This window comes from Lithobates pipiens, unplaced genomic scaffold (genome assembly GCF_037356315.1).
Source record: "Lithobates pipiens isolate NorthernLeopardFrog02 unplaced genomic scaffold, aLitPip1_a1.2 Scaffold_16, whole genome shotgun sequence".
NCBI classification, from domain to species: Eukaryota; Metazoa; Chordata; class Amphibia; order Anura; family Ranidae; genus Lithobates; species Lithobates pipiens.
The window spans coordinates 110494860-110506994 of NW_027507748.1; positions in this window are offsets into that span (position 1 = coordinate 110494860).

The window sequence follows — 12135 nt, forward strand, 5'->3', positions numbered from 1 at the left end:
ACGAATATAACTTTAATATGTCCACCACAGTTAAAAAAAAAGACCATATATGTCGAAACATGGGGGCAGCAGGGGTGGAGGAGCGATTTGCTCCTACCTTTTGGGGTGGATGCCCCCATGCTTCGGCATATATAAATGGTGCATGTATGCCTATCATTAGAAGTGGGTGGATGAAGGGAGGTATTCTAATGGTGGGCATACCCACTGATCAATCTCTTTATTTCGTTCAGCCCACAGGCTGCATGAAAAAAAAAGATTACAATATATGCCCAACAAGGGCCAGCAACGTACTAGTATGTTACTGGATTTTGAGTGTTTATACCAGAATGATGCCTGTGGGTTTAGGTATCATCTTGGTATCATTCTTTTCAGCCAGCGGTCGGCTTTCATATAAATGCAATCCTAGTGGCTAACTAGCCTTTAGACTGCTTTTACAAGCAGTGGGAGGGAATGTCCCCCCCCCCCCCACCGTCTTCCATGGTTTTCTCTGGCTCTCCTGTCCCAACAGGGACCCTGAGAATGCAGCCGGTGGTTCTGCCAGCTGACCATAGAGCTGATCAGAGACCAGAACGGCTCTAATTATCTCTATGGCCTAAGAAACAGGAAGCTACGAGGATTTCATGACTTAGATTTCGCCGGATGTAAACTGCACCATTGGGAAAGCATTTTATCACACCGATCTTGGTGTGGTCAGATGCTTTGAGGGCAGAGGAGAGATCTAGGGTTTAACAGACCCCAATTTTTTCAAAAAAGAGTACCTGTCACTACCTATTGCTATCATAGGGGATATTTACATTACCTGAGATAACAATAAAAATGATTAAAAAAAAGAAAATTAAAGGAACTGTTTAAAAATAAGATAAAAAAGTAAAAAAAAAAAAAAAAGCACCACTGTATCACTTTGTGGGCGCTTTTAACCCTTTATTTGGCCACTAGCAGGGGTTAAAAGCGCCCCAATAACGCTCGAAAAACGCTGGTAAAGCGCTGCTAGTTTAAGCGCCACTTTACGAGCGTTTTTCGGGCGCTGACATTGTGAAAGGGTTCTTAAAGCACTTGGGCTTTCACATTGGGACTGCAGATGAGGCTTCTTTCAAGCGCTTTACAGGCGCTTTTTTTAACGCTAAAGCGCCTGAAAAACGCCCCAGTGTGAAAGGGGTCTTAAGGCAAAAAAAAAATGTACAGAAAAAATATATAATTTATTGTACATAGAAATAGTATATAATTTACACATATAAAAATTAAGGATGCAAAACAAAGTACAAACAATAGTGAATAGAAAACATGTAGTCCCAAACCCAACGAAGTTTCAGAGATGAGTTGTATTCTCCTTCATCAGGGTTTTTTTTCAGGAAACACAATATCTATGAAATATTAAATATATGTGTCCACGAATGTAACCTTAAAGAGGAAGTAAACCCTTCCAAACAACTTGGACCTATAGGTAAGCCTAGATTAAGGCTTACCTGTAGGTCCAAGCAATATCTCCTAAACCTATATGGTTTAGGAGATATTTGCCCGAAAATGGGCACCGCTGTCTACGGCGCATGCGCCGTAGACAGCGGCGCGCAGGCGCACTAAATGCGGCAAATCCAAGAATGGATTTGCCAAATTTGTCGACTCCCGTGCGCATGCGCGGGAGTGACGTCATCGCGGCTTCGCCGTATGACAGCGCCGGAGCTGCGAGGCGCGACTCCCGTGCGCATGCGCGGGAGTGACGTCATCGCGGTTGCGCCGCTGTCATTGGTCGGAGCTGCGAGACGCCACCAGCAAGATGGACGCGGCGGACTACAGGGATCAGCGGCGACTTCACTGGCTCCTGTGTCAGGTAAGTGACACATAATGAGCTACTATGCGATGCATAGTAGTCCATTATGCTTTACCTTTGCAGGGAAAAAAAGAGGAAGTAAACCCATCAGGGTTTACTTCCTCTTTAATATGTCCACCACAGTTAAAAAAAAGACCATATATGTCGAAGCATGGGGGCAGCAGGGGTGGAGGAGCGATTTGCTCCTACCTTTTGGGGTGGATGCCCCCATGCTTCGGCATATATAAATGGTGCATGTATGCCTATCATTAGAAGTGGGTGGATGAAGGGAGGTATTCTAATGGTGGGCATACCCACTGATCAAGCTCTTTATTTCGTTCAGCCCACAGGCTGCATGAAAAAAAAGATTACAATATATGCCCAACAAGGACCAGCAACGTACTAGCATGTTACTGGATTTTGAGTGTTTATACCAGAATGATGCCTGTGGGTTTAGGTATCATCTTGGTATCATTCTTTTCGGCCAGCGGTCGGCTTTCATGTAAATGCAATCCTAGTGGCTAATTAGCCTTTAGACTGCTTTTACAAGCAGTGGGAGGGAATGTCGTCCCCCCACCATCTTCCATGGTTTTCTCTGGCTCTCCTGTCCCAACAGAGAGCCTGAGAATGCAGCCGGTGGTTCTGCCAGCTGACCATAGAGCTGATCAGAGACCAGAACGGCTCTAATTATCTCTATGGCCTAAGAAACCGTAAGCTACGAGGATTTCATGACTTAGATTTGGCCGGATGTAAACTGCACCATTGGGAAAGCATTTTATCACACCGATCTTGGTGTGGTCAGATGCTTTGAGGGCAGAGGAGAGATCTAGGGTCTGATAGACCCTAATTTTTTCAAAAAAGAGTACCTGTCACTACCTATTGCTATCATAGGGGATATTTACATTACCCGAGATAACAATAAAAATGATAAAAAAAAAGAAAATTAAAGGAACTGTTTAAAAATAAGGTAAAAAAGTAAAAAGAAAAAGCACCACTGTTCAGAGACCAGAACGGCTCTAATTATCTCTATGGCCTAAGAAACTGGAAGCTACGAGGATTTCATGACTTAGATTTGGCCGGATGTAAACTGCACCACTGGGAAAGCATTTTATCACACCGATCTTGGTGTGGTCAGATGCTTTGAGGGCAGAGGAGAGATCTAGGGTCTGATAGACCCTAATTTTTTCAAAAAAGAGTACCTGTCACTACCTATTGCTATCATAGGGGATATTTACATTACCTGAGATAACAATAGAAATGATAAAAAAAATAAAAAATTAAAGGAACTGTTAAAAATAAGATGAAAAGAAGACCCCCCCCGCTCTTGTGCAAAGGCGAACGCAAGCGTCGGTCTGGCATTATATGTAAACAGCAATTGCACCATGCATGTGAGGTATCACCGCAAAGGTCAGATCAAGGGCAGTAATTTTAGCAGTAGACCTCCTCTGTAAATCTAAAGTGGTAACCTGTAAAGCCTTTTAAAAATGTATGTAGTTTGTTACCGATGCACGTTTGTGCGCAATTTTAAAGCATGACGTGTTTGGTATCCATGTACTCAGCCTAAGATCATCTTTTTTATTTCATCAAACATTTGGGCAATATAGCAGCAGGGGTGGAGGAGCGATTTTCAATATCTATGAAATATTAAATATACAGCACTCGGTTACCAAAACCTAACAAAAATTGGCTACATAGTCATAAAATATTTCAGACCATATACTTACATCCTACTCACTAGAAAAGTACATATACACATCCAAGAGAGTTTAAAAATGGAGAGGAGACATCACATCACGGTGCTCCATGCCAATCTTATCCTGTCATGTAATAATGAATAGTATGTAAATAGGATAGTGGAACATTCGGTTATAATTTAAATGACAGGGACTAAGGGTGTCCTCATAAGCCCAACAGTCACGCTGAAGTCTGGGTTATCAAACCAACAGCCGACCGGCCATGTGCACTGGGGCCCGAAAAATTGGAGAGTCTGGAAAAAAAAGCAAACACAAAAGTAGCATGATTATAGTGTATATATACACAGTATAGGTGAGAGACCAGACAGGGAGAGGGTACAGACCCCAAACAACAATTACCCCATCCGCAAAAAAAACCCTTAAAGGGGAATGCACACAATATTAATAACTGAAGTACATAAAGTATTAAGTGAAAAATATAGAGTATGCTTAGCAGTGGGAACAAGGGATATGGCTGGACCCCACGTGGACATCTCCACCCCATAGAGCACAACAACATGACATACTACATAAGTCCAAAAGGGACAGGACAATGTTTTTAGTTCAATAAATGGGAGTATAAACATTCATAAAAAAAGAGAGGAAAAAAAAGAAAAAACCTTAAAACACTCAGTATATATATATATATACACACACAACTAAAGTCAATGTCCAAATGGCACCGGACCCAAAAACGGGGTCACAGCAACTAGGCTTATTTTTCCATCCCTCCCGAATTAAAACCCTCCAAGAATGGTCTAAAGCAGACGGCATCATTCAAAACAGGGGGACAAGTAGCTTTTAGTAGACATGTGCATTAGTTTTTGTCCAAATGCATTTTCGGCCAAATTTCAGGTATTTTCGTTATCGTTTGTCAATGTGCAGAATCCGAAAAACGAAAGATCCGACATAAAGAGTTTTCTCTATTACTGGGAACATCCTTAATCCACACCGTGCACAACTAACACCCCATTTGATGGAACTAATAACTTTCCTCAAATGTAATCTCCCCAAGCTGGGTTTCCCTACCCTTAATTTGGGAGACCTGAATCATTGCCACCATGTGAAGATACATGGGACTCAGAGGAACCAACCAAATGTTGAGGAAAATCATTTATTTTATTTTATTACCACTTGAAGTTGACATTGGCAATAGCAGTTCTCTTCGGTGTGACCTCAAGATTTAAATAGAATTCGATTTTTTCAACCAATCCAAATTACTCCCTTTATTCCTTCTATCACCCTTTTTTGTATGAATGAATGTTGTGTGAATGGACAGTAGCAAGGGTTGAAGCCTTGACGTGGCGCTACTGCTCACGTGTTGCTGTCTTTGTAAATACAAAGAGCAACGGGTGCTAATTTAACCGTTTTTGTATGATGGTCTGGAAATAAGAGACAATGATTATTATTGATGGAGCGACTGTCAACTCAAGGATCAGAATATGTTACCAACACAACATAGAACAAAGAAGCATACAGCTGGAAACGTGATTCTATGCAGGATAGATTAGTTGGTCACTGCTGAGCTGCACCCAGATGCCCATGACCCCTCCCATTTGCTATCTCTGACCCTGGGGACACCAGGGCCCTCTCTGATCCTCCGCCTGTCAGGTCACCTGAGACCAGGTGACAGATGCACTCCGTAGAAGTCAGAAGTGCACCGCTAGGTACGGGTAGTGGACCTTAGGACTGACTGCTGCGGATTGTACACAGGGAGATTCAGGACACAGGTCTACAGGATCACTAACACAGATCCCAATGGGAGCTGGTGCATAGATTCCCCAGGACACGGAGTCTAAGAGCCAGCAGGTGTTTGCCAGAGCCTCCATTGGTGAGGATGGACTTTGCTGCAGTCTGGCTCCAGGTTGCAGCCCCTAGGGTCTCACAGCTCACGCTCACAGTAGACTACAGGAGAAGGAAGCAGCAGGCTTGGACGACAATGATAGTAAGGGGATAAGGCAGAGTTCAGGGCAACTAGCAGACAGGAACAACAGAGTACACGCCAAAGGTTCAGGGTCAAAGGCAGACAGGGATGGTTGGGGACATGCCAAAAAGTCAAGGTCACAAGCAGACCAGAATCGTTGAGAACACGCCAAGGTCAGTAACAGAGACAAACGTAGAGCACACAGCAAGCAGGAACTAGAAAGCCAAACACACCTTGGATATTGGTTGATAAGCACAGGTTAATATAGGGTTCCCTGGTAGGGCCTGGGGTGGAGCCATGCTTAGAGGAGAGGTTATAAAAAGCACCAGGTGGAAGTGGTTGGCCTTTTAGTCTGAACACATGAGGGGAGGTAAGCAAACAGAGGAAGATAACTGCATAACCATGACACCGCCTGTTTCACAACCATCTGCAATTGTCTGAAGTCACCGGTGTGTGAGCAATCTACCCTGCTGCTATGTTACTCAAGCCTTGGAAATGATGACTGCCATGTAAACGCAGACAATTCTACATAAAATGGAAGAGGTACAAAAGACAAATATGACTTCAACATGGCTAAACTACTTTTCAAATATATATATATCCCTTACAATTAAAGTAATTGAATCAAAAAGTACCCTAGACTGTTATCGCAAGAGGGAAACAAATCAAACGCAAAGATTTCTTTCATTTAGTCATTTTTGCAGTGTCTGGTGTGGATCCAGGTGACTTTTCCTTCAAGTTTTGCAAAACTGTACATGAAATAGATGCTGTATTGAGTTTCCAAACATTTCCTTATATATAAATGTCTCTTAACAATTCACAAGTCACCTGGCTTTAGTTTTAGATCCTTCCAAACTTTTAGGATCTGGAATTGGGGAGAAAACACATAAATAAGTTTGTCAAAAACCTTAAAAAATCAGCAACATTCTCTGTGAGATCCGAATGGAGGACTTCAGCTGCTGAGACAAAATATAAGCAAGTGAGCAACACACCCGCAAACCAAATCCCATAGGGAAAGAGTCCAACATCCTCCTACGGGCTTGATAAAATATAATAAAGCATTCAGGCAAAGGTTTTCTAGTTTCTTACTCTACTTTGTCCGCTACATTGTAGACAGCAGGGGGTGTAAAAAATAAAACCTCAAAACTTCCAGTATTCCTCCTATAAAAATAATTTCCTCTGTTACTCTCTGTAGATTCTGCACTCTGTACTTACAAACTACTTCTGATAACACTTTTTTACTGTGGCCTTTGCAGTAGCATTTGCCACTGGACATCCAGAAAACATGTCCATACAAACAAAATACATACTCATAAGATCCTGACTTGGGCATTTGGATATATCTTTTTGTTATCTCTGGAAGGGATGTTCAGCTTTTGGTAACACCTTTGGTATCAGGAAAACAAGAAGTGGTATGTTATAAAAACAACTGTGGAGAACCCTGGCTCTATCCCACGCTCATTTACTAAGGCAGCCATAACTACTTGTGACTGATGACACAGTCCACGTGTCAAGCTGAAGGGAAAAGAGTGTCTGGCAGACATAAATGATCACCTTTTCCAAAGTCTTGTTTCGTAAGAAGTTGCCCTCTGTGGAGCACTTGTTCTTCTCGTTCTGGGGTCCTTAAAGTTGAATTATTAATCCCAGCTATACTGGGCCAGAACTAGGGTGGAATCTGTGAGTTGCACAGACCCAGCAAGTGTCCGGGGATGTAAATGCAGCATCCTTAGAGTCGCCTGGTCTGCTTCCATATGTGAGTTTTACTGTTAGTATGGCTACCTCAGCAAGAACCTGGCAGGCTGAAAACAGCCAATCAAATTAACTTGGCATGCTTGATTGGTTTACCTGCCGAAGTAAAAACAAACTTCTGGCCCTTCAAATGGAACCAAAAGCTCTCTATATCTTGACTATCTATATAAATATATACTCTTTTTATAGCTCACGGGCTTTTCTAAAACATGGAGCTCTGCTTCTTGAGCGGGGTAAAAAGGATCCAATGACTCTGAATACAGGGAATCCTTCTGAGTGATAAACTTTATCCTCGGTATAAAACCAGGAATAACACTACAAAAAAGTAAATACTCTGGTCTCCAGGGAGTGTGTCCTGCACTGGGCTCACAGCAGCTGATTCCCACATCATCAATTTAACACATGTGGTTTTTCTTTGTCTCCAGCCTCCTCCAATAGAGGCAATAAGGTGACTGGATTCAAATGTACACATTTTTCATTGTTAGATTTGTACATAAACACACAAAACAAATTCATATTTTGAACCTTTCATTGGACAAACATTCAGTTAGCTATATATTTGCTGTGCAGAATGTCGGACCATTAAAAATTAAATATTCAACCAAAATAATATCTGTAACTTTGTCTAATAGCAACTTTGCATAAAGCTACAGCTCTGATATATCAGAGTGAACCCTTCATTATTGGGTCCAGCTTGCATAAATATAACAATGGCTTTTTTCTATCATGCTGTTTGTGTAAGAACTCCAGTTTCATGTTTCAAAAAGACAACTTTTTCCTGGCAATATAAAAATAAATGATAAGAATACCCTGCAGTCTTGCAGAGAGGTCCATAAATCCAAAATATTCTTCTACTTATACCCACTGCACTTACAAGGAAAAGGGACACATCATTTCACAATCCACACATTCTGCTTTGGATTTCAAAACTAAAAATACATAAAAACAAAAGGACCAACAATATGTATGACGGACCAGAAAGCACTCGGCCATCAAAAACTATAAACCAACTCGCTGCAGGCAGCAGCTATCCTAACAGGGTGTGTGGACATGATGTGATGGGTCTGTTATATTTAAATTTTATTTTACTCTCACATCATGGGCCGCACATTAAGTTATTATCAGACTTTAAGATTTCATTTCTGTAGAAAAACTTCCTTATGTATCCCATTCATCTTGGCTTTGTTAAACATTATTGCAGCTGTATTCAAATTAACCTCATCTTAATCTTTTTTTTCTTTCCACTCAATAAATGTAAAATTACAAAATTGTTATCTTAATCTAAACAAATTCCATTTTTGCCAATTTGACCATTAACCTGAATTTCATTTACAACCAAAGGTTGTCTAAACCAGTTTCAATATATCTATATTTATTAATAAAATTGTTAAACTCATATTAGAAATTAATACTCATATGATAATTTCAATATCACACACCAATATATATGCACAGATAAATGTCCTTAAAGGGGGACATATTACTTAATTTTACTAAATTTCTCTTTTTTTTTAATGCACTGTTTCCACTATCATAGGATATTAAATTTGTGTAAGACACGGCTAATTTGTAACCTTCATTTTAATATCTTTGGAAAACAAATTCAAAAATAATTGTGATGACATTGTTTATCATTAGATTCGTTAACCCAGCACATTTTGTTATAAATGTTTTGTCTAAAAAACTGAAATTGGCATGGTGTCCTTCCAGCTTATCACCAACCTCTCATGCCAGCTACATTCTTACAGGAGAGCACAAAGGAGGGGGGTCACATCTGCGTACATGACACAAGCGATAGAACTAAAGGTTCCAGCATTCACAAACATACTCAAAAATATCGCTCTAAAATCGATTACATTATTCCCATTTGTACACAACACATGCATATCATTCTCTCACTTTCTTTTAACGCTTTTCAATGCTTCCTTGCTTAAATTTCTGCTTTCTTTATTTTGTTCTGATATCCTTTGCATCCAATGTATTGTAATACCATACTTCAAATACTGTACCTTCTATGATCAGACGGGCAGCTATAGTGCTCATCCCATCTTCCCTCTCTGACAACATATAAAGCATTCTGTTTTAATTCTCATTACTGTTTCTTGACTTTACTAGTTGTAGTGCCTGACCCCAAATTCATCCCACAACTTTACATCAAAAAGTCCCTTTCTGTCTTGTGTTAATGTCACTCTTGTTCCATCCTGCTCACATAGATAGCTGTTTCTCTAGCTGTATACTCTGCATGATTCTTTGTCCCTGTGGACTTTGGTGGTAACCCAGTTACCCTTTGTGGATCCCTGTCCACTTTAACCATTAATCTAGGGGCTCAGTATAGGCGGAACCGCACCATCGGTTCATATATAGCGCTCCTCTTGCGCTGGGCATTTTTGAGGGTCTCTTACCCATCATTCCCTTACTTAATTTAATGGCCATAATAACTGGCCAGTCTTCTCTACGTGTGCCTATACCCCTTTGCCTCTAAACTACTTTATCTAGCAGATGTACTACATATACCTGTGAACAGCACTATTCTTCCCTTTCTCTATAACACTCCAATGGACAGTAGACAGTGACAACATAACATATAACCACCAATCAATACAGTTCGATTAATGAGAGTAAAATAGGTACCCTTTGTCCCAAAAATGCCTTACCGATCAAGGAAGTCTGATAACTCAAATGTAAGCAAAAGGCTTACCTCAGCCGACTGATTATCAGAAATTCCTGGATCGTCTCAAGCTCCTCGTTTCGGATACTCAGGGTCACCTGATAACCCCTCCTGGCTGGCTCGCCACCTGAAATGGATATTTTGATGATAGGCAACTCCTATCCTCATATTGATTAGTGGTTCCAAATTAATAACTACTGCAGTAGGGAACAGACACAAAAGATACGCTCAGCATCTTTCCAAATAACCGTTTTCCTTTATTATGACTAGGGATGAGCCGAACACATCGGTTCGCACCAGAACCTGCGAACAGACCTAAACTTCGTGTGAACTTTAGAGCCCTATTAAAGTCTATGGGACTCGAACGTTCACAATCTAAAGTGCTAATTTTAAAGGGTAATATGCAAGTTACTGTCCTAAAAAGTGTTTGGGGACCTGGGTCCTGCCCCAGGGGACATGGATCAATGCAAAAAAAAGTTTTAAAAACTGACGTTTTTTCAGGAGCAGTGATTTTAATAATGATTAAAGTGAAACAATAAAAGTGTAATATTCTTTTAAATTTCGTAGCTGGGGGGTATCTATAGTATGCCTGTGAAGGGGCGCATGTTTCTGGTGCTTAGAATTGTCCCTGGACAAAGTGTAATACAGAGAACATTCAATGAGTGTTCTCTGTATTAGCCGACAATTCATTCATTCATTGATAAAAAAAAAAAAAAAGCGTGGGGATTCCCCTAAATTCAATTACCAGGCCCTTCAGGTCTGATATGGATATTAAGGGGAGCCCCGTGTCAAATTAAAAAAAAAATTGACGTGGGGGTCCCCCTAAATATCCATACCAGACCCTTCAGGTCTGATATGGATATTAAGGGGAACCCCGCATCAAATTAAAAAAAAAAATTGACGTGGGGGTCCCCCTAAAAATCCATACCAGACCCTTTATCCGAGCATGCAACCTGACAGGCCGCAGGAAAAGAGGGGGGGACGAGAGAGCGGCCCCCCCTCCCTCCTGAACCGTACCAGGCCACATACCCTCAACATTGGGAGGATGCTTTGGGGGTCTGTGACCCCTCAAAGCACCTTGTCCCCATGTTGATGAGGACAAGGGCCTCATCCTCACAACCTTGGCCGGTGGTTGTGAGGGTCTGCGGGCGGGGGGCTTATCAGAATCTGGAAGCCCCCTTTAACAAGGGGACCCCCAGATCCTGGCCCCCCCCTTTTGAAATGGTAAGGGCCTACCATTTCACAAAGAAAGTGTAAAAATGGTTAAATAAGACAAACACACTTTTGAAAAATTCCTTTATTAAAAATAAAAAAATAAAAAAAAGATTCCAGCGGTGCTAATCCACTCTTGCTATCCAGTGACGAATCTCCGGGGTCCAGCAATGGATGATCATATCCAGCGACGGGGGATCTCTCAGTCCAGCACTGTCCATACATCCGTCTTCTGTCTCCACTCCGGAGACACTGCAGGGATCCCAGCGCTGACGTTTCTTATATTAGGAGGGCGGGGCCACCCCTCACCTGACCCCGCCCCTCTGATGCTGGAGAGGGAAGCCAGGGGTTCCCCAGTGACGTGTGGGTGACCCCGCCCCCTCTGATGTAACGCAGGTTTCCGTTACATCAGAGGGGACGGGGTCACCCACACGTCACTGGGGAACCCCTGGCTCCCTTCACCAGCGTCAGAGGGGGCGGGGTCAGGGGACGGGTGGCCCCGCCCTCCTAATATAAGAAACGTCAACGCTGGGATCCCTGCAGTGTCTCCGGAGTGGAGACAGAAGACGGATGTATGGACAGCGCTGGACTGAGAGATCCTCCGTCGCTGGATATGATCATCCATCGCTGGACCCCGGAGATTAGTCGCTGGATAGCAAGAGTGGATTAGCACCGCTGGAATCTTTTTTTTATTTATTTTATTTTTAATAAAGGAATTTTTCAAAAGTGTGTTTGTCTTATTTAACCATTTTTACACTTTCTTTGTGAAATGGTAGGGGTACTTTTGTACCCCCTTACCATTTCAAACAGGGAGGGGGCGGGATCTGGGGGTCCCCTTGTTAAAGGGGGCTTCCAGATTCTGATAAGCCCCCCGCCTGCAGACCCTCACAACCACCGGCCAGGGTTGTGAGGATGAGGCCCTTGTCCTCATCAACATGGGGACAAGGTGCTTTGAGGGGTCACAGACCCCCAAAGCATCCTCCCAATGTTGCGGGTATGTGGCCTGGTACGGTTCAGGAGGGAGGGGGGCCGCTCTCTCGTCCCC